We start from the raw sequence: 22,922 nt of genomic DNA on the forward strand, positions 1-22,922 counted from the left end.
ACGTGACGTTTTAACTCTTCGTCACTTAGGCCTACCACAAGCTTCCGAAGCAGAACGTACTCCGCTAAATCACACTGACACTCTGGGCACTGAAACGCACAATCCGCGGCCTTCTGCGCACAGCGTCGGAAGAACTCACCGATGGGCTCGTCTTGCCCCTGCGACGCACCGAAGAAGTCCGCCCACAGGGCCGCTTGGTTGGAGGAGCGGAGCACTAACTTGCCAAGCGCGTCCAGGGCCTCCTCCGGCGTGAGAGCGCTCCACTGGGCGTCGGTGTATCGGGTGTCCACTGCACGCTGCAAGGCGGGAACACAAGTGAGTCGTATGTGTTGTACCGCTTCTCGTGGTGGGAACTTGCAGAGTTGCATCCATGCGGTCATAGAGCGGCGCCAGGTTCTGAAGGTGGCGGACGTCATTTCGATCTCGCACTTCTCCGGGGCAGAGGTCAGGGGTTGACGTGCTGGGTGGCCGCCATGGCCGTTGCTGTCCGCTGCGGTGAGGCCGGCTTGTAGAGAAGACAGGGCCTGTTGCTGGACCTGGATCACGGCTCTTGCTTGTGCCAGGGCGCTTGTGAGGCCCCTGGACGTTATAGCAGGGGACCTGCGGGTCCTAACGACGGGTCTGTTGGGTGTGGCCATGGTGAAGGTCCGGAGTCAGCTCACTGCGCCATGTCTGAGGTCCAAGAGGAATGAAAGACTGCGTCCTGCTCTGACCTTTACTGAGTGCTGACTGCCTTTGTTACAAGTGGCGCGGGCATCTCTCAACATATCGTACACCCTAGTCTTCGACAAAGCCCCCCACAGACGTTTACTGATTAAACTAAAATCACACGGTATCCAAGACGTGTTAAGATAGGTAGAAAACTGGCTAAACAACCACCATAAACAAAGAGTAGTAATAAATGGAAAAACATCCAAGTGAACTAACATAACCAGCGGGATGCCACAGGGATCAGTCTTAGGACCTGTTCTCTTCCTTGTTTATATCAACGACATAGATGAGGGTGTTACCAGTATAGTATCGAAGTTTGCTGATGACACCAAAATTGCGAATTCCGTGGTCTCTAACGAACAAGTAAAAGAAATGCAGAAAAATCTCAACAAATTGTCAGAGAGGGGACAAACCTGGCAAATGAGTTTTAATGTAGTATAAGTGCAAGGTGCTTCACATAGGGTAGAAAAACGAGAAAGCAAAATATATTTTAAATGGTACCCAATTTAAAAAGGGTTGACAGCGAAATTGATTTAGGAGTAACAGTATCGAATAGCTTAAAACCTAGCCAACAATGTTCAGAAATCGTAAAGAAAAGCGAATAAAATAATTGGCTTAATCGGCAGATCTTTTGAATATAGATCTAGGGATAAAATCTTCACTTTGTATAACTCTTTAGTCTGTCCCCTATTGGAATATTGCGTTCAGACATGATGCCCATACTACCAGAAAGACATTGATGAATTAGAACGAGTTCAACGTGGAGTAACAAAAATGATACCAAGCCTAAGAAACAAATCATACGAAGAGCGTCTTAAGAATTAAATCTATTACCATTAACACAAAGAAGACTAAGAGGGGATTTAATATGGATGTTTTAAAATCATTAAAGGCACTGATTAAATGGCCTGCAGTAAATATTTCACGGTAGGCTCTTCAAATTTCACGCGTGAAAATGGCTTCAAAATTGTTAGGAAATCCTTCAACTCTCACTAATCAATTTTTTTTTTCTTTTTACCGAGTACTAAATCTATGGAATGGGCTTCCTCGAGACGTGATAGACTGCAACACCGTAGACACTTTTAAACACCATCTTGATAAATATTGTGACTGCAATCCGCGGCTAACAAGGTTTGTGTGTTAGTAATTAACTTCCTGGCCTTCAGAAAATGGGTGTCATCATTTCATCTATTTTCTTTCTTTCTGTGAGATTTCCTTCGGGTTTTTCCTCCTCTAACCCGGTAAGGTATTTCTTTCCGACCTGAGCGTAGGGTAGGGAGGATCACATTATGGCTCTCTTCCCTTTTGCGGAGATCTCCATTCTTCCAGACTTCATTGTTCACCATCAGCATTGGTTTTCCTCCTGGTGAACTAGCCTTCAAGTTTGCTATCCTTCATGACCTAGAGCAATTGGTGCAACACCCTACTCGTATTCCTGACCGCCTTGGAAATACACCCAACATTTTTTACCTTTTCCTAACATCTAATCCTGCTTATGCTGTTACTCTCTCTTCTCCGTTGGGCTCCTCCGATCACAATCTCATATCTTTATCTATCGCTCCAGTCCATCCTCAGGATGCCCCTAAACGGAGGTGCCTCTGGCGTTTTGCCTCTGCTAGTTTGGTGACATGAGGAGGTATTTTGCTGATTTTGCTTGGAATGGCTACTGGTTCCGTGTCAGAGACCCGTCTCTGTGAGCCAAGCGCATAACAGAGGTGATAGTGTCTGGCAAGGAGGCGTAGGTTCCTCACTCTTTTTCTCAACCTAAACCTTCCAAACTTTGGTTTAACACAACCTGTTCTCGTGATATACATGATAGAGAGGTGGCCCACAAAAGATTCTTGAGCCTTCCATCACCAGTATCTCATAATGCACTTTATATTTCTGCCCGGAACCATGCCAAGTCTGTTCTCCGACTACCTAAAATTTCTTTCATTAATAGAAAGTGTCAAAATCTTTCAGGATCTAACTTCCTTCGTGACTTCTGGCATCTAGCTAAAAAAAAAACATCTCCAATAACTTTGCTTCTTCTTTCCCTCCTTTATTGCAACCACATGACACCACTGTTATCACATCTATCTCTAAAGCTGAACTCTTCGCTCAAACCCTTGCTAAACACTCTACCTCGGACGATTCTGGGCTTGTTCCTCCCTCTCCTCCAACCTCTAACTACTTCATGCTACCTATTAAAATTCTTCACAATGATGTTTTCCATACTCTCGATTGCTTAAACCCTCGGAAGGCTTATGTACCTGATGGGGTCCCTCCCATTGTTCTTCGAAACTGCGCCTCCGTGCTTGCACTTTGTATAGTCAAACTCTTTCAACTTTGCCTGTCAACATCTACCTTTCCTTCTTGCTGGAAGTTTGCTTACATTCAGCCTGTTCCTAAAAATGGAGACCGTTCTAATCACTTAAACTACCGTCTTATTGTTTTAATTTCATGTCTACCTAAATTTTTTTAATCTATCCATCCTGCACTTTTCCACATCTTTTCATAGACGTCTAACCTTTCAGGAGGTGAACCGTTTACGCAGGAAAGCCACAGAACATCTGGCGTCTGATATCTCTAAAATTTATGATTGGGGCACACCAAATCTCTAAAACTCATTTCCTTCATCTGTCAACTCGATACAACAGTCTCGTCTTCTTCAATGACACTCAACTGTCCCCCTCTTCTACACTGAACATCTTCGTTCTGTCCTTTTCTTATAATCTAAACAGGAAATTTCACATCTCATCCCTAGCTAAGGCAGCTTCTATGAAGTAAGGCATTCTGAGACGTCTCCGCGAATTTTTCTCACCCCCTACCCCCCCTCTACTTTGTACAAGGGTCTTATCTGTCCATGTATGGAGAATGCTCTTCACGTGTGTGTGCATTATATATATATATATATATATATATATATATATATATATATATATATATATATATATATATATATATATATATATATATTCTTTTTTTTCCGAATTTCACTATTCGATATACATATAAATGATTCTGTGAGTTCTCTCTCTCTCTCTCTCTCTCTCTCTCTCTCTCTCTCTCTCTCTCTCTCTCTCTCTCTCTCTCTCTCTCTCTCTCTCTCTGTGTGTGTGTGTGTGTATGTGTGTGTGTGTGTGTGTGTGTACATGTTAAAATATAGTGACATTTAGTTATTCCTAGTTTCTTCTAAAGATTATTTTTCCAGATACAGCTTCATCCCATCGCCTGATAACTCCTATGGGAACAAGAGACCAGACGGTACATGGACTGGCATGGTGGGGCAAGTCTACAGAGGGGTAAGCTTTTCTTTTTCAATGAAACTTTTTTTTTTTCGAATTTCACTATTCGATATACATATAAATGATTCTGTCAGTTTTATATTTAATAATACATACGTCCGATTGATAACACTTTAGATAGTCGATTATTTACATGTAATCTTATGATGTGGTCACGTGTGTACAGTATTACTTAATGAAAAGTAATGGTTAATTAGGGAAACTGTATGAGCATTAACTTTTTCCACGAAGTACATGCAAGAAATATTTGTTAAAAGCAAATGTAAGGCTTGACATGTCATGGAAAGAGTGAAGTTAGCGGAAAGAAAACGCCGGACTTGTTTGCTGATAACTCGCGGAACTTCACCTAATCAAGACTGAGGCACATTTAACGGTCGTGCTGTTTGCGGGTCCTTCTTCCATTCATCACTGACCGTAAGCACAGAAATGCAAGTTTTTGAATACTAGAAAATATGGATTGGTATAGAAAAAAAAAAAAAAAAATAGTGCAACAACATCGCGGTCATATAGCGCCCCCCCAAAAAAGAAGCCCATTTATGGTCTACCTCCCGAAACCTCAAGTGCCGGGAGCAATCAAAGAAGGTGGCACCACTGGCCACGCTTCAAGCCCTACAACGAGGTTCTAGGAAAGAGGAAACTAACTAATACTCGTTATTCTGACACTAATCATCTATTCTACCCATGCGATATTTTTAATGGAAAACTAACCCATGCTCTTTATCCATGTCATAAGTAATGTGATGGATCCTGCCATAAATCTTTAATGTTTATTTATTTATTTATTTATTTATTTATTTATTTATTTATTTATTTTTTGTAAGAGGGACACCGGCCAAGGACAACCAATATACAATAAAAAAATAATCAATTAATTAATTAATTAAATAAATAAAGCCCACTGAGATTCCGGTCCCCGAACAGGATCCGAAGTGGTAGTAAAAAATTGAAGGACAAGTCTATTGAAACCTCTCTTGAAGTAATTCAAGAAGGAATTCAAGTCATAGGAAACTGGAAATACAGAAAGAGGCAGGGAGTTCCAGAGTTTACCAGAGAAAGGGATGAATGATTGAGAATACTGGTTAACTCTTGCGTTAGAGAGGTGGACAGAATAGGGGTGAGAGAAAGAAGTAAGTCTTGTACAGCGAGGCCGCGAAAAGAGGTGAGGCATGAAGTTAGCAAGATCAGGAGAGCGCTTAGCATGAAAATAGCGGTAGAAGATAGCTAGAAATGCAACATTGCGGCGATAAGAAAGAGGCTGAAGATAGTCAGTTAGAGGAGACGAATTGCTGAGTCGAAAAGCTTTTGATTCCATCCTGTATAAAAAAAGCGGTATGAGTGGAACCCCCCCCTCCAAACATGTGAAGCATACTCCATACATGGGCGATAAGGCCCTTGTACAGAGTTATCAGCTGTGGGGTGAGAAAAACTGGTGGAGATATCTCAGAACACCTAACTACATAGAAGCTGTTTTAGCTCGAGATGAGATGTGGTTTCCAATTTAGATTATAAGTAAAGGACAGAGCGAGGATGTTCAGTGTAGAAGAGGGGGACCGTCCCAGTTGAGTGTCATTGAAGAAGAGAGGACAGTTGTCTGGAACGTTGTATCGAATTTATAGATAGAGGAATTGAGTTTTTGAGGCATTGAACAATACCAAGTTTGCTCTGCCCCAATCAGAAATTATAGAGAGATCAAAAGTCAGGCGTTCTGTAGCTGCTCTGCGTGAACTGCTTACTTCCTGAAGAGTTGGACGTCTACGGAAAGACGTGGAAAAGTGCAGGGTGGTATCATCAGTGTAGGAGTAGATAGGATAAGAAGTTTGGTTTAGAAGGTCATTGATAAATAATAGGAAGAGAGTGGGTGACAGGAGGAGAAGGATAGAAGCCGTAGGAAGGTAGTTTCGATATCAAAGCTTTGTGCCAGACTCTATCACAAGGCAACAGCAAAAATTCACCAGAATTTCTAAAAGAGGATGACCAAGACTCAGTAAGGAAAGCCAGAAGATCACCAGTAGAGCGGCCTTGACGGAACCCATACTGGCGATCAGATAGAAGGTTGTGAAGTGATAGGTGTTTAAGAATCTCCCTGTTAAGGATATATTGAAAAACTTTAGATAGGCAGGAAATTAAAGCAATAGGACGGTAGGTTGAGGGATTAGAACGGTCACTCTTTTTAGAACAGGCTGAATGTAGGCAAACTTCCAGCAAGAAAGAAAGGTAAATGTTGACAGACAGAGCTGAAAGAGTTTAAGTAGGTAAGGTGCAAGCACGGAGGCACAGTTTCGGAGAACAATAGGAGGGACCCCATCAGGTCCATAAGCCTTCCGAGGGTTTAGGCCAGCGAGGGCATGGAAAACATCATTGCGAAGAATTTTAATTGGTGACATGAAGTAGTCAGAGGGTGGAGGAGAGCGAGGAACAAGCCCAGAATCGTCCAAAGTAGTGTTTAGCAAAGGTTTGAGCGAAGAGTTCAGCTTTGGAAATAGATGTGATAGCAGTGGTGCCATCTGGTTGAAGTAGAGGAGGGAAAGAAGAAGAAGAAGCAAAGTTATTGAAGATATTTTTGGCTAGATGCCAGAAGTCACTAGGGGACTTAGATCTTGAAAGATTTTGACACTTTCTGTTAGTGAAGGAGTTTTTGGCTAGTTGGAGAACAGACTTGGCATGGTTCCGGGCAGAAATATAAGGGGCATCAGATTCTGGTGATGGAAGGCTTAAGTACCTTTTGTGGGCCACCTCTCTCATGTATAGCACGAGAACAAGCTGTGTTAAACCAAGGTTTGGAAGATTTACATCGAGAAAAAGAGTGAGGAATGTACGCCTTCATGCCAGACACTATCACCTCTGTTATGAGCTCGGCACACAAAGACGGGTCTCTGACACGGAAACAGTAGTCATTCCAAGGAAAATCAGCAAAATACCTCCTCAGGTCCCACTAACTAGCAGAGACAAAACGCCAGAGGCACCTTCGCTTAGGGGGATCCTGAGGAAGGATTGGAGTGATAGGACAAGAAATAGATATGAGATTGTGGTCGGAGGAACCTAACGGAGAAGAGAGGGTGACGGCATAAGCAGGATTAGCGGTCAGGAAAAGATCAAGAATGTTGGGCGCATCTCCAAGGCGGTCAGAAATACGAATAGGGTGTTGTACCAGTTGCTCTAGGTCGTGGAGGATAGCGAAGTTGAAGGCTAGTTCACCAGGATAGCCAGTGAAGGGAGAGGAAACCCAAAGCTGGTGGTGAACATTGCAGTCTCCAAGAATGGAGATCTCTGTAAAAGGGAGGAGAATCAGAATGTTCTCCGCTTTAGTCAAAGAATTTCTTACAGTCAGAGGAGTTAGGGGAGAAGTATACAGTGCAGATAAATTTTATTTGAGAGTGACTTTGTAGTCGTAGCCAGATAATGGAAAACTCTGAAGATTCAAGAGCGTTGGCACGAGAGGAGTTTAGGTCGTTGCGTACAGAAACGCAACATCCAGCTTTGGATTGAAAATGAGGATAGAGAAAGTATGAGGGAACAGTAAAGGGGCTACTGTGAGTTGCCTCAGACACCTGAGTTTCAGTGAGGAAAAGAAGATGAGGTTTAGAAGAGGAGAGGTGGTGTTCTACAGACTGAGAATTAGAGCTTAGACCGCGAATGTTGCAGAAGTTAATGAAGAAAAAGTTGAGGGGGGTGTCAAGACACTTAGGTCGTTGTCAGAAGGACAGTCCGACCTGGGGACATTTGTGGTCCCCTCCCAGATGGGGACCCCGAGGCTGGTGTAGGAGTTGCTATGATAAATTTGAATTTTTTTGAGTGAAGGGTGTGTGTGTAATTAGGTGCCTGTTGTTTTGTGTGGAGGAAGAGAGTTGTCTTTAGAGGGCAGACTGTGACTGCCCCCTTGTGTTGTGAGACAAAGGTCAGGAATACGAGTAGGGTGCTGCATCAATTGCTCTAGGTCGTAGAGGATAGCAAAGGTGAAGTCTAGTTCACCGGGATGCTCAGTGAAGGGAGAGAAAACCAAAGCTGGTGATGAGCATTGAGGTCACCAAGAATGGAAATCTTCGCCAAAGGGAATAAGATCAGAATGTGCTCCACTTTGGAAGTTAAGTAGGCAAAGAATATTTTATAGTCAGAGGAGTTAGGTGAAAGGTATACAGCGCAGGTAAATTTAGTTTGAGAGTGAATTTGTAGTCGTAGGCAGATGGTGGAAAACTTGGAAGATTTAAGAGCGTCGGCACGAGTACAGGTTAAGTCCTCGCGCACATAAACGCAATATTCAGCTATGGATTGAAAATGAGGATTGAGAAAGTAGGAGGGGACAGAAAGGGGGCTATTGTCAGTTGCCTTAGACACTTGTGTTCCATTGAAGAAAAGAATTGAAGGTTTAGTAGAGAGGTGGTGCTCTACAAATTGAAAATTAAATTTAAGATCGCGAATGTTGCAGAAGTTAATGAAGAAAAAGTTTAATGGGGATGTCAAGACACTTAGGGTCGATACCAGAAGAACAGTCCGATCTGGAGACATTTGTGGTTCCCTCCCCATGATAATTTCAAATTTTGAGTGAAGGGTGTCTATGTAATTAGGTGCTTGTAATTTTGTGTGAAGCAAGAGTAGTTGTCTTTAGAGGACAGGGTGTGATTGCCCCCTTTTGTTGCGAGATAGAAAGGGAAAGGTTCAGTGAGGTCACAGTTGGGTTTAATTATAAGTTGACAGCATTCCCTGATACAGTTCTTTTTATCTCACTGGGAGTAATTATCGTTTCAGCAGGTGCCTACTGCCTCCTCATTTAAGTTAAAAGTACTCTTTCATCCATCCACTGCACATAACCTTCAGAAGGCTATCTTCTCTTTTTGGGTGAGGATGACTCTCAGTTATCCCCTACCTCTATGCTTAATAGGTTCTGCTCAGTTGGGTTTTCTGTGTCACCTTATGCAAAAAAAAAAAAAAACGAAATGCTACCTGATACCTATATATGTGGGCCCTATCCGTTTTTCTATGGAGTACAGTTACCAACTATGTTGTACTGTTCAGTATTTCCATGGTTAGTGTTCTTTTTAACTTACTATTTGCATGTCTTATACTCACCCACCCATTCCCGCATACTGTGGCACATTGTGACCACTAATCTGCTCACTCTAATAATGCAATGATTAGCCAGTATATTCATTCTTTCATCATTTTTAGTGATAACCACATGCCTACGTTTTCTTGTTACTACGAATCGAATCAAAACATGCATGCAGTTAGGAAGAACAGAAGAGTAGTTAAGAGGCTACCACACGGCAAGTTTTGCCTGAAGACAGCATGTTCCGTGAGCATAAATTTCATGAGCTGCTCACGCAATCTCGTACACGGTGCGGGCTACGCTCAGCCATTTCGTCAGCAAGTTTCAGTGTTTACAATGGGGTCTTATTGTTTTTGTGATCAGCTGGTAAACAAAACACGCAGCTCTTCCTCTTCGATATGTCTACCAATATTTACACAGAATAGAAGTAGGCACTGATGGTTAAGTTCATGATTGTTGTCGCCATGGCTGAATACGAGGAGTCTGCAGGTGGTGGAAAGAAAAGAAAAAAAAAAAGAAAAAAAAAACAAAGAGAAGGAATATATGGACTCGACCGTGGATGACAAGACGTACAGAGGGAAGGCAATATAACAATCTTGTTCAAGAATTGGCACTTGAAGACTAAGACAGGTAGAAACCCTGGATGCAGCTAAACAGAAACAAAACAAGTTTCTGAAGGTGTTGGAGCTCACAAGACTCGCCATAGCTAAACAAGACACCAACATGCGAGTTACCCCAAGCGATAGGCTGGCAACCACACTACGTTATCTAGCTACAGGTGAGTGATGTAATGATTTTTGTGTGAGAGAGAGAGAGAGAGAGAGAGAGAGAGAGAGAGAGAGAGAGAGAGAGAGAGAGAGAGAGAGAGAGAGAGAGAGAGAGAGAGAGAGAGAGAGAGAGAGAGAGAGAGAGAGGTGATGTAATGATTGTGTGTGTGTGTGTGTGTGTGTGTGTGTGTGTGTGTGTGTGTGTGTGAGAGAGAGAGAGAGAGAGAGAGAGAGAGAGAGAGAGAGAGAGAGAGAGAGAGAGAGAGAGAGAGAGAGAGAGAGAGAGAGAGAGAGAGAGAGAGAGAGAGAGAGAGAGAGAGAGAGAGAGGTGGCACTACCTACTATTAAAAAACAAAAAGCTGTCATATAGCTAAGTCCATTCTTTCGTTTTTTTTTTTTTACAAGTGCACAAGGACGTCTTTTTTTTTTTAGTGAAACCATAGTATTTTCAATAATATTTTTTTTTATGTGTTTTGATCGAATCTGACCTTAATTTCTGCTGCAAATCAGTATATTTGCAGATATCCCCCACCCTCCTTCCACAGACAATAATGTGGCAGATGGGGGAACAATTCACATCTAACCTAAACTAACCAAACCTAATGCAACCAAACCTTGCCTAACGTTACGTAAATTTGATCTAAAATTAGGCAGGATTACAAAGCATTAGGCTCCGCGACCAGTCTCACGCAATGTCGAATAATTTTTTCGGAAAATTTCCCCCCCCAAAAAAACATGTTTCGCATTAATATTCATTTGCAGAAGGTGTTTCTGGGGTTCAAAATGCTCGCAATGGTGAGATCGAAATATCTGTGATAGTAAAACAGAGATTTCTAATCCCTGTGCACTTGTAAAATATAACTGGTGATCTTTGTTCAGAACTAGAATCGAGGATCATTCAGCTTTCTTTAAAATTAATAATCTAATGTAAAATTTGAAGAAACTGCATGGTAATATGAACACGTTATTAAATTAATATGTTTGATTGTGTGATAATACAAATAAAACTGACAACAAAGTGTTAGAATCCTGTCTATCTAGAGCTCTGCAGAATTGGGTTAGGTTAGTTTATTCATTTCATTTTATTAAACCTATGTATCATGTCATCAAAATCATTATTCCCTGGTAATGTACAACACTCAGTGTTACTTTGGGTCGGGTTAAGTAAGACATTTCCATCCTTGATATGTCAGGAATCTTTTTCAGTTTATTTTTCTCTTTCCCAGGAGAATCACAACGGTCTCTCTGTTATCAGTTTCGTTTCAGCCAGCGTCTGATCTTCTCTGTCATCCCAAGTGTGTGTTCTGCCATCTATGTAGCCCTTAAGCTGAGCTGCCTGAATGATCCTACCACACAAGAAGAATGGAAAAGAGGCAGTAGATTTTTTTTAGGGTATGGAACTATCCATCATGTATTGGTGCCCTTGATGAAAAAAAAGACTATTAATTGCAAAAACCAAGCAAAAGCGGATCAGATTTCTTTTATTACAAGGGTCACTGTAGTAGTGTTAATGGCATTAGTTGATGCAGAATATAAGTTTTTATATTGTGATGTGGCGGCTAATGGGAGAGCCAGTGATGGCGGAGTTGGCAAAAATGCACACTAAACAAAGCTTTCAAAAGCAATTAATTGAAAGTTCCCCATCCTCAACGCATTCCTTACGCACAGAGACTGGCTCCATATGTCACTGTTGCAGATGATGCTTTTCATGCTTTTCTCTTGAAGCCATGGATGATGAAGCTATATAAGGCTTTGCCATATTACTCATATATAACTGCAGACACTCAAGAACCAGAAGGGTGTCTGAAAATACTTTTAGGATACTTGTAAGCCGGTTCCAGATATTCAGGAAACAAATTCGAACATTCCCAGGATGTGTGAGGAAAATTACACTAGCTCTGGTCCTGCATAACTATTTGCGGCAAAATTCAGGATGCAACGACATTCCACTTAAAATGCTTGATAGGGAGGATGTTAATAACGGAAGAGCAGTTGCAAGAGAATGGCGTAACAATGCAGGTAATGCTTGGGAAGAGTTTCAAGCTCCAGGCCGAAGGCCTACACAAGAGGCTGTAGCTGTTCGTAACATGTTCTGCACCTGCTTTAGCAATGAAGGGAAAATTGCTGGCCAGGATGAAATGGTTTCCAGACATTAGGGATATAGTGTATATAAAGTTAAAAAATAATTAGAACTAGGTAAAATAAATTTCAGCCACACACTTTTTTATTTTCTTTTTTGACCTCCTCTTCTAGCTTCCCTAAGAAGGCTGTAAGACGCACTGCAAGTTCTACAAGCTGATTTTCTGGATACATTCACAAAGTATTTTGCACCATATGCGTGTGGTATGTCTGTCTTTACTGGTTCACTTGTATAGAACTTCAAAATGGGCGGTGCTTCATTTAGTACCAATGGTTTCTTTTGATCAGGCATCCTCTTCCTTTTACAGCTTGAAGTTCAGATGAACTAGACGAATGCCTTTCCGGGGTAAGTGATTGATTGATTTAGCTTATGTCACCGCAACATCGCGGTCATATGGCGCCACCGAGGGAGGTGATGATGGAATAACCACAAGAGCAGGGAGAAACATGTCATCACTGGATTGTGGAAATGACTCACAGATGATTCTGTCATCACAATCAGATGCCACTCTATACACTATTACTGGATCTCCGGAACTCTGCCTGAAAAAAAAAAAAGTATATATATATATATATATATATATATATATATATATATATATATATATATATATATATATATATATATATATATATATATATATATATATTATTTATTTATTTATTTATTTATTTTTTTATGTAGGAAGGATACTGGCCAAGGGCAACAAAAAAAAAAAAAAAAAAAAAAATGCCCACTGAGATGCCAGTCCCATAAAAGGGTCAAAGCAGTGGTCAAAAATTGGTGGATAAGGGTCTTGAAACCTCCCTCTTGAAGGAATTCAAGTCGTAGGAAGGTGGAAATACAGAAGCAGGCAGGGAGTTCCAGAGTTTACCAGAGAAAGGGATGAATGATTGAGAATACTGGTTAACTCTTGCGTTAGAGAGGTGGACAGAATAGGGGTGAGAGAAAGAAGAAAGTCTTGTGCAACGAGGCCGCGGAAGGAGGGGAGGCATGCAGTTAGCAAGATCAAAAGAGCAGTTAGCATGAAAATAGCGGTAGAAGACAGCTAGATATGCAACATTGCGGCGGTGAGAGAGAGGCTGAAGACAGTCAGTTAGAGGAGAGGAGTTGATGAGACGAAAAGCTTTTGATTCCACCCTGTCTAGAAGAGCAGTATGAGTGGAACCCCCCCAGACATGTGAAGCATACTCCATACATGGACGGATAAGGCCCTTGTACAGAGTTAGCAGATGGGGGGGTGAGAAAAATTGGCGGAGACGTCTCAGAACACCTAACTTCATAGAAGCTGTTTTAGCTGGAGATGAGATGTGAAGTTTCCAGTTCAGATTATAAGTAAAGGACAGACCGAGGATGTTCAGTGTAGAAGAGGGGGACAGTTGAGTGTCATTGAAGAAGAGGGAATAGTTGTCTGGAAGGTTGTGTCGAGTTGATAGATGGAGGAATTGAGTTTTTGAGGCATTGAACAATACCAAGTTTGCTCTGCCCCAATCAGAAATTTTAGAAAGATCAGAAGTCAGGCGTTCTGTGGTTTCCCTGCGTGATATTTTTACCTCCTGAAGGGTTGGACGTCTATGAAAAGACGTGGAAAAGTGCAGGGTGGTATCATCAGCATAGGAGTGGATAGGACAAGAAGTTTGGTTTAGAAGATCATCAATGAATAATAAGAAGAGAGTGGGTGACAGGACAGAACCCTGAGGAACACCACTGTTAATAGATTTAGGAGAAGAACAGTGACCGTCTACCACAGCAGCAATAGAACGGTCAGCAAGAAACCTTGAGATGAAGTTACAGAGAGAAGGATAGAAACCGTAAGAGGGTAGTTTGGAAATCAAAGCTTTGTGCCAGACTCTATCAAAGGCTTTTGATATGTCCAAGGCAACAGCAAAATTTTCACCAAAATCTCTAAAAGAGGATGACCAAGACTCAGTAAGGAAAGCCAGAAGATCACCAGTAGAGCGGCCTTGACGGAACCCATACTGGCGATCAGATAGAAGGTTGTGAAGTGATAGATGTTTAAGAATCTTCCTGTTGAGGATAGATTCAAAAACTTAAGATAAGCAGGAAATTAAAGCAATAGAACGGTAGTTTGAGGGATTAGAGCGGTCACCCTTTTTAGGAACAGGTTGAATGTAGGCAAACTTCCAGCAAGAAGGAAAGGTAGATGTTGACAGACAGAGCTGAAAGAGTTTGACTAGGTAAGGTGCAAGCAAGGAGGCACAGTTTCGGAGAACAATAGGAGGGACCCCATCAGGTCCATAAGCCTTCCGAGGGTTTAGGGCAGCAAGGGCATGGAAAACATCATTGCGAAGAATTTTAATAGGTGGAATGAAGTAGTTAGAGGGTGGAGGAGAGGGAGGAACAAGCCCAGAATCGTCCAAGGTAGAGTTTTTAGCAAAGGTTTGAGCAAAGAGTTCAGCTTTAGAAATAGATGTGATAGCAGTGGTGCCATCTGGTTGAAGTAGAGGAGGGTAAGAAAAAGAAGCAAAGTTATTGAAAATATTTTTGGCTAGATGCCAGAAATCACGAGGGGAGTTAGATCTTGAAAGGTTTTGACATTTTCTGTTAATGAAGGAGTTTTTGGCTAGTTGGAGAACAGACTTGGCATGGTTCCGGGCAGAAATATAAAGTGCATGAGATTTTGTTGATGGAAGGCTTAAGTACCTTTTGTGGGCCACCTCTCTATCATGTATAGCACGAGAATAAGCTGTGTTAAACCAAGGTTTAGAAGGTTTAGGACGAGAAAAAGAGTGAGGAATGTACGCCTCCATGCCAGACACTATCACCTCTGTTATGCGGTCAGCACACAAAGACGGGTCTCTGACACGGAAGCAGTAGTCATTCCAGGGAAAATCAGCAAAATACCTCCTCAGGTCCCCCCAACTAGCAGAGGCAAAACGCCAGAGGCACCTTCGCTTAGGGGGATCCTGAGGAGGGATTGGAGTGATAGGACAAGATAAAGATATGAGATTGTGATCGGAGGAGCCCAACGGAGAAGAAAGGGTGACAGCATAAGCAGAAGGATTAGAGGTCAGGAAAAGGTCAAGAATGTTGGGCGTATCTCCAAGACGGTCAGGAATACGAGTAGGGTGTTGCACCAGTTGCTCTAGGTCATGGAGGATAACAAAGTTGTAGGCTAGTTCACCAGGATGGTCAGTGAAGGGAGAGGAAAGCCAAAGCTGGTGGTGAACATTGAAGTCTCCAAGAATGGAGATCTCTGCAAAAGGGAAGAGGGTCAGAATGTGCTCCACTTTGGAAGTTAAGTAGTCAAAGAATTTCTTATAGTCAGAGGAGTTAGGAGAGAGGTATACAGCACAGATAAATTTAGTATGAGAGTGACTCTGTAGTCGTAGCCAGATGGTGGAAAACTCAGAAGATTCAAGAGCGTGGGCACGAGAGCAGGTTAAGTCATTGCGCACATAAACGCAGCATAGAGAAAGTAGGAGGGAACAGAAAAGGGGCTACTGTCAGTTGCCTCAGACACCTGAGTTTCAGTGAGGAAAAGAAGATGAGGTTTAGAAGAGGAGAGGTGGTGTTCTACAGATTGAAAATTAGATCTTAGACCGCGAATGTTGCAGAAGTTAATGAAGAAAAAGTTGAGGGGGGTGTCAAGACACTTAGGGTCGTCGACAGAAAGGCAGTCCGACCTGGGGACATTTATGGTCCCCTCCCCAGATGGGGACTCCGAGGCTGGTGTAGGAGTCGCCATGATTTTAAAATTTTTTTTTGAGTGAAGGGTGTGTGTGTTATTAGGTGCTTGTAGTTTTGTGTGGAGGAAGAGAGTTGTCTTTAGAGGGCAGGCTGTGACTGCCCCCTTGTGTTGTGAGACACAAAGGGAAACGTTCAGTGAGGTCACAGCTGGGTTTAATGATAAGTTCACAGCACCCCCTGAACAGTGCTTTAGACCTCACTGGGAGTAATTATCGTTTCGGCAGGTGTCTACTGCCTCCTCCTCCTATATATATATATATATATATATATATATATATATATATATATATATATATATATATATATATATATATATATATATATACTCGTATATATATATATATATATATATATATATATATATATATATATATATATATATATATATATATATATATATATATATATATATATATATATATATATATTATATATATATTATATGACACCATCCCATATATATATATATATATATATATATATATATATATATATATATATATATATATATATATATATATATATATATATATATATATATACACACACACACACAAACTTGTATGTTACTAGTCCAAAGCATGCGGTCCCTTCCCCTTGGAGTGGCATTTTTGTGGCGGAATAAGGATATTCTGGGGTAAAATTGTGTACATACAAAGTAACTAGCAACTCTGCCATAGTGCTGGGTCATCAAGAGTGGAGCAGGAGAGATAAGTTAGATAACCCAGCCTAAAGCACCCATGCCACTGTGGGGACAGGATGCATAAGTATCTCTCCTCTTTATCATCTTGCCTTTTTTCACAGTTTTTCATTTCCCTAAGGGGTGTATCATTACCGTGTCACCTACAAAGGAACTGACTAAATAAATAAATAACTGCCCATATCATTGCACTAAAGAACGCAGGTTATGGAACTAAAGAAACCAGTAAATTGTTGAATGTGGCCAAATCCACAGTCAAGAAATAAATGGCGTGATTTTGGGAGAGAGGAAGACAGGAGACACCATCCTAGAAACCAAGGACAGGACGTCCTAGGAAGACTTCTTGAAGGGCTTTGGACATCACAAAGTGTATCTAAGAGGCAAATCTACTAACACCAACAAGATTTCTGAAAATGAGCAAACCTGAAGTGTTTGGGGAGATCTGTGCATACCATGTCATGTCGTGCTGAAGAGTTAAGTTACACCAGCCATACACCAATGAAGAGACCTCTTCTGTGAAATGCACAGAGACCTCGCAGGGTTTCCGTTTGCACGAAATATCCTGCCAGGGGTGAGGAAGACTGGCTTTCAGTGCTGTGGTCAGAGAAGGCTACATTTGATGTTACACGCAACTGTGGAGAGGGAGTTTACCGACGAAAAGGCACCGATTCCCTCGATCCCCGCTATGAGCACCATAGAGTAAAACACCTACACTCACTCATGGTGTGGGGTTACTTTACTGGTAAGGGTCTGGGGAAACTTGTTCTTCCAAAGAACGTCAAAGTTAAACAACATTTCTACCTGTAGCTACTGTGTGACCATCTTCCTGGTTCCTTTCAGCTCACCAAGGCCAACCCCTGTCCAAACAGCAAAATTTGTGGCCCATTGACACAGGGAACTGCATGGTACCCTTTATAAAGGATTGGACGAGCAATAGCCTGGATATGAATCATATTGGAAATATGGGTAGCTTCCCCAAGTCATCCCTTTCATGACTTGGTGCAGGGCTTAATGTGTGTTACAAAGTTCTCTTTTGACTTTTGCACCATTTACACAGACAATCTCAGCACCATGTTCCACTCTTCTTCTCGGCTACCACTACTTGGGTCAGCCTCCCTACCCTGCCACCTGCGCAGCGTAGTGCAGAGTTCACATTCACCTCCAAAGAGTCCTTCTGGCCTCTTGTGGTGATTACAAAATTCACCATACCCACCAAAAGGCAAGCGAATATTACAACAGTACAGTCACTCTCAACAGCTGGGAAAGAATCAATAGCCACGTTCTAAAAGGCACAGCTACGACAAGCGACCAACATCTATAAGGATAATAATATTATATGGCATGGTGCCCTTTCAAACTACAAGACTAATATTCACTCACGTCCATAGAATATTATCTCTCCTTCTGTAGTGCAACACCATGTGTCTTCTCAGAAGACGAACCACGGCCACCCAGGACCGACCGAGCTTGGAGAAGAATCAGATGTATCAGTCGCATTAGTCATAACAATTGATATATATATATATATATATATATATATATATATATATATATATATATATATATATATATATATATATATATATATATATATATATATATATATATATATATATATATATATATATATATATATATATATATATTCATCATTTATATATTTCATACCACGTGCCTACGTGGTATATATATATATATATACTCGTATATATATATATATATATATATATATATATATATATATATATATATATATATATATATATATATATATATATATATATATATATATATATATATATATATATATATATATATATATATATATATATATATATATATATATATATTCATCATTCATATATTTCATACCACGTGCCTACGTGGTCATATATATATATATATATATATATATATATATATATATATATATATATATATATATATATATATATATATATATATATATATATATATATATATATATATATATATATATATATATATATATATATATTCATCATTCATATATTTCATACATGCCCACGTGATCAGCATATATATATATATATATATATATATATATATATATATATATATATATATATATATATATATATATACATCATTCATATATTTCATACCACGTGCCCACGTGGTCAGCCTCAATCTATTTTAACCTTTTCTCCTCCCTGTCGCCCTCTCAAGGGAATACTGTACCTGGAGAACAGACATGGCATGATTCCGGACAGAAATATGAAGTGCATAAGATACAGTTGATGGAAGGCCTGAGTAGCATTTGCTGGCCACCTCTCTAGCTGTATAGCACGACAATAGGCTGTGATAAACCAAAGTTCGGAAAGTGTTATGCGCTCAGTACACACAGACAAGTCTCTGGTCTGTCTGTGTGTACCAGAATACCACTTCTTCAGGTCTCCCCAGTTAGCAGAGGTAAAACCCCAGAGGCACGTCATCTTTTGGATTGGGAGCCTTAAGAGAAGTCTTAAGAGGGACTGGAGCAATAGGACAAGTTAAATATATGAGGTTGTTATCAGAAGAACCCAGCAGATATGACAGAGTGACAGGATAAGCAGAATGATTAGAGCTTAGGAGATCAACAATGCTGGGCGTGTCTCCAAGACGGTCAGCATTACGAATAAAGTGTTGCACTAATTGCTGTGGGTCATGGAGAATTGCAAAGTTAAAGGTTGGTCAATGATGGGGAAGGAAAGTCAAAGCTGGTGGTGAACAATGAAATCTCCAGGAATGCAAATTTCTGGAGATTTCAATGTTAGGAAGTAAGGTGTGCGAAATGAATCTCAATTCCTCTCTTCTGATGGGGGATTTTTATACGCCAACACGGAATTGCATGGAAAACTGATATGGTATATCAATATTTTGACATATATGAAATACTCATAGCTGCTCAAGAAATCGATGTCTTATTTATCATGACAATGTCTCTACAGGAGGTGGATATCGGCCTTGGCCCATTCACTGTGACAACTGATCGTGCAACGGCAGTTGATTTCACCTATCCCGTGGAGGTAACCTCTGGTAGGATACTGGCTGGACAGAAGAAACTGGAGGTGGACCCTTGGGGCTTTGCGCTGCCACTCAGCCCCGAAGTGTGGATAGTGACTTTCATCTCGCTTCTTATTCTGCCGGGAATCATATGTCTACTTATATTTCTCTTCATTAATAAGAAACAAATAATTAGTCAGTGGAAGAAACAACAGTTTGGCTTCCTCATGATGTTTCTGCAAGAAAGTAAGTCTCTCTCTCTCTCTCTCTCTCTCTCTCTCTCTCTCTCTCTCTCTCTCTCTCTCTCTCTCTCTCTCTCTCTCTCTTTCTCTCTCTCTCTCTCTCTCTCTCTCTCTGTCTTTTTCTCATATGATCAGGGTCAGCATCAGACCTCTGTCTAGTCATGGTCAGACTAATGGTACCATATGTAAGTAATCCAGTACGTACAACGTGCCAAATGGTTTGGTTGTCAGCCATTAAACCTGTTCCTCCGCGGGTCCCCCACTCTCTTGTGGATGAAAAACCCAGCTATTTGGTGAAATAATGAGTAGGTTCGGGTGTATCTCCTCTCTTTTTATGTCCCTGCAGCAGGCCAGCAGTCGGTCAATTCCTTGTCTAGTTGGTTGGAATGGGACTTACACCTATCTGCTTGTAAAACACTTTTCACTGCCGATAGGGTCCAAGAGATAGGGGCCAGGATCGGTACTCCAGCTGCAGGATTTGTTAGAAGAGACAAACGTCCCTGTTATCTATGCATAGATAACAGAAACGTTTGACAAGACACATGACAAGAAGCAAACCAAAGCCTTACACCTTGAATATGGTGCAAGATTTTTTTTTTTATTTATTTATTTTTTTTTTATATGAGGGTGGCTGAGGATGTGCAGAGATTGCGCCTGCCCATCACCCTTGAAGGGTTATTAAATTTAACCAACACATAAATAATGTCACACTTCATTTTTTTTTTTTTATGTAGGAAGGACACTGGCCAAGGGCAACAACAATCCAATAAAAAATGCCCACTGAAATGCCAGTCCCATAAAAGGGTCAAAGCAGTACTCAAAAACTGATGAATTGATGAATAAGTGTCTTGAAACTTCCCTCTTGAAGGAATTCAAGTCATAGGAAAGTGGAAATACAGAAGCAGACAGGGAGTTCCAGAGTTTACCAGAGAGAGGGATGAATGATTGAGAATACTGGTTAACTCTTGCGTTAGAGAGATGGACAGAATAGGGGTGAGAGAAAGAAGAAAGCCTTGTGCAGCGAAGCCACGGGAGGAGGGGAGGCATGCAGTTAGCAAGATCAAAAGAGCAGTTAGCATGAAAATAGCGGTAGAAGAGCTAGAGATGCAACATTGCGGCGGTGAGAGAGAGGCTGAAGACAGTCAATTAGAGGAGAGGAGTTGAGACGAAAAGCTTTTGATTCCACCCTGTCTAAAAGAACAGTATGAGTGAAACCCCCCAAAGACTTGTGAAACATACTCCATACATGGACGGATAAGGCCCTTGTACAGAGTTAGCAGCTGGAGGGGTGAGAAAAACTGGTGGGGACGTCTCAGAACACCTAACTTCATAGAAGCTGTTTTAGCTAGAGATGAGATGTGAAGTTTCCAGTTCAGATTTTAAGTAAAGGACAGACCGAGGATGTTCAGTGTAGGAGAGGGGGACAGTTAAGTGTCATTGAAGAAGAGGGGGATAGTTGCCTGGAAGGATGTGTCGAGTTGATAGATGGAGGAATTGAGTTTTTGAGGCATTGAACAATACCAAGTTTGCTCTGCCCCAATCAGAAATTTTAGAAAGATCAGAAGTCAAGCGTTCTGTGGCTTCCCTGCGTGAAATGTTTACCTCCTGAAGGGTTGGACGTCTATGAAAAGACGTGGAAAAGTGCAGGGTGGTATCATCAGCGTAGGAGTGGATAGGACAAGAAGTTTGGTTTAGATAATTAATGAATAATAAGAAGAGAGTGGGTGACAGGACAGAACCCTGAGAAACACCACTATTAATAGATTTAGGAGAAGAACAGTGACCTTCTACCACAGCAGCAATAGAACGGTCAGAAAGGAAACTTGAGATGAAGTTACAAAGAGAAGGATAGAAGCCATAGGAGGGTAGTTTGGAAATCAAAGTTTTGTGCCAGACTCTATCAAAAGCTTTTGATATGTCCAAGGCAACAGCAAAAGTTTCACCAAAATCTCTAAAAGAGGATGACCAAGACTCAGTAAGGAAAACCAGAAGATCACCAGTAGAGCGGCCTTGGCGGAATCCGTACTGGCGATCATATAGAAGGTTGTGAAGTGATAAATGTTTAAGAATCTTCCTGTTGAGGATAGATTAAAAAACTTTAGATAGGCAGGAAATTAAAGCAATAGGACAGTAGTTTGAGGGATTAGAACGGTCACCCTTTTTAGGAACAGGTTAAATGTAGGCAAACTTCCAGCAAGAAGGAAAGGTAGATGTTGACAGACAGAGCTGAAAGAGTTTGACTAGGCAAGGTGCAAGCACGGAGGCATAGTTTCGGAGAACAATAGGAGGGACCCCATCAGGTCCATAAGCCTTCCGAGGGTTTAGGCCAGCAAGGGCATGGAAAACATCATTGCGAAGAATTTTAATTGGTGGCATGAAGTAGTCAGAAGGTGGAAGAGAGGGAGGAACAAGCCCAGAATCGTCCATGGTAGAGTTTTTAGCAAAGGTTTGAACGAAGAGTTCAGCTTTAGAAATAGATGTGATACCAGTGGTGCCATCTGGTTGAAATAAAGGAGGGAAAAAAGAAGAAGCAAAGTTATTGGAGATATTTTTGGCTGGATGCCAGAAGTTACGAGGGGAGTTAGATTTTGAAAGGTTTTGACAGTCTGTTAATGAAGGAATTTTTGGCTAGTTGGAGAACAGACTTGGCATGGTTCCGGACAGAAATATAAAGTGCATGAGATTCTGATGATGGAAGGCTTAAGTACCTTTTGTGGGCCACCTCTCTCTCATGTACAGCACGAGAACAAGCTGTGTTAAAGCAAGGTTTAGAAGGTTTAGGACGGGAAAAAGAGTGAGGAATGTATGCCTCCATGCCAGACACTATCACATCTGTTATGCGTTCGTCACACAAAGACAGGTCTCTGACACGGAAGCAGTAGTCATTCCAAGGAAAATCAGCAAAATACCTCCTCAGGTTCCCCCAACTAGCAGAGGCAAATCGCCAGAGGCACCTTCGCTTAGGGGGATCCTGAGGAGGGATTGGAGCGATAGGACAAGATACAGATATGAGATTGTGATCGAAGGAGCCCAATGGAGAAGAAAGGGTGACAGCATAAGCAGAAGGATTAGAGGTCAGGAAAAGGTCAAGAATGTTTGAGCGTATCTCCAAGACGGTCAGGAATACGAGTAGGGTGTTGCACCAATTGCTCTAGGTCTAGGTTTACTGATGTCTCCTTTTCTTGGCTGCTTTCCATATGATAATTTGATGGTAATGAATTTGCATCTCTTGTCCAAGGAAGTCTCTCCTTATATTAATAATTTTCATACGATACTGTAGGGGATCTATACTGATT

The 22,922-nt window shown here is 41.2% G+C and overlaps 1 long non-coding RNA gene across 1 annotated transcript in view; it reads left to right on the top strand.

Moving 5' to 3' along the window:
* Positions 1-3,910: 3,910 nt before the first annotated feature.
* LOC135092782 (uncharacterized) overlaps positions 3,911-22,922 on the top strand; it is a 19,476-nt gene continuing 464 nt past the window's right edge. Inside the window, exons 1-2 of the long non-coding RNA XR_010263057.1 lie at positions 3,911-3,995; positions 19,330-19,630. This is a non-coding gene — a long non-coding RNA (uncharacterized LOC135092782). The remainder of the gene's footprint in view (positions 3,996-19,329; positions 19,631-22,922) is intronic.

The sequence above is a fragment of the Scylla paramamosain genome, chromosome 41, assembly GCF_035594125.1.
Source record: "Scylla paramamosain isolate STU-SP2022 chromosome 41, ASM3559412v1, whole genome shotgun sequence".
Classification (NCBI taxonomy): domain Eukaryota; kingdom Metazoa; phylum Arthropoda; class Malacostraca; order Decapoda; family Portunidae; genus Scylla; species Scylla paramamosain.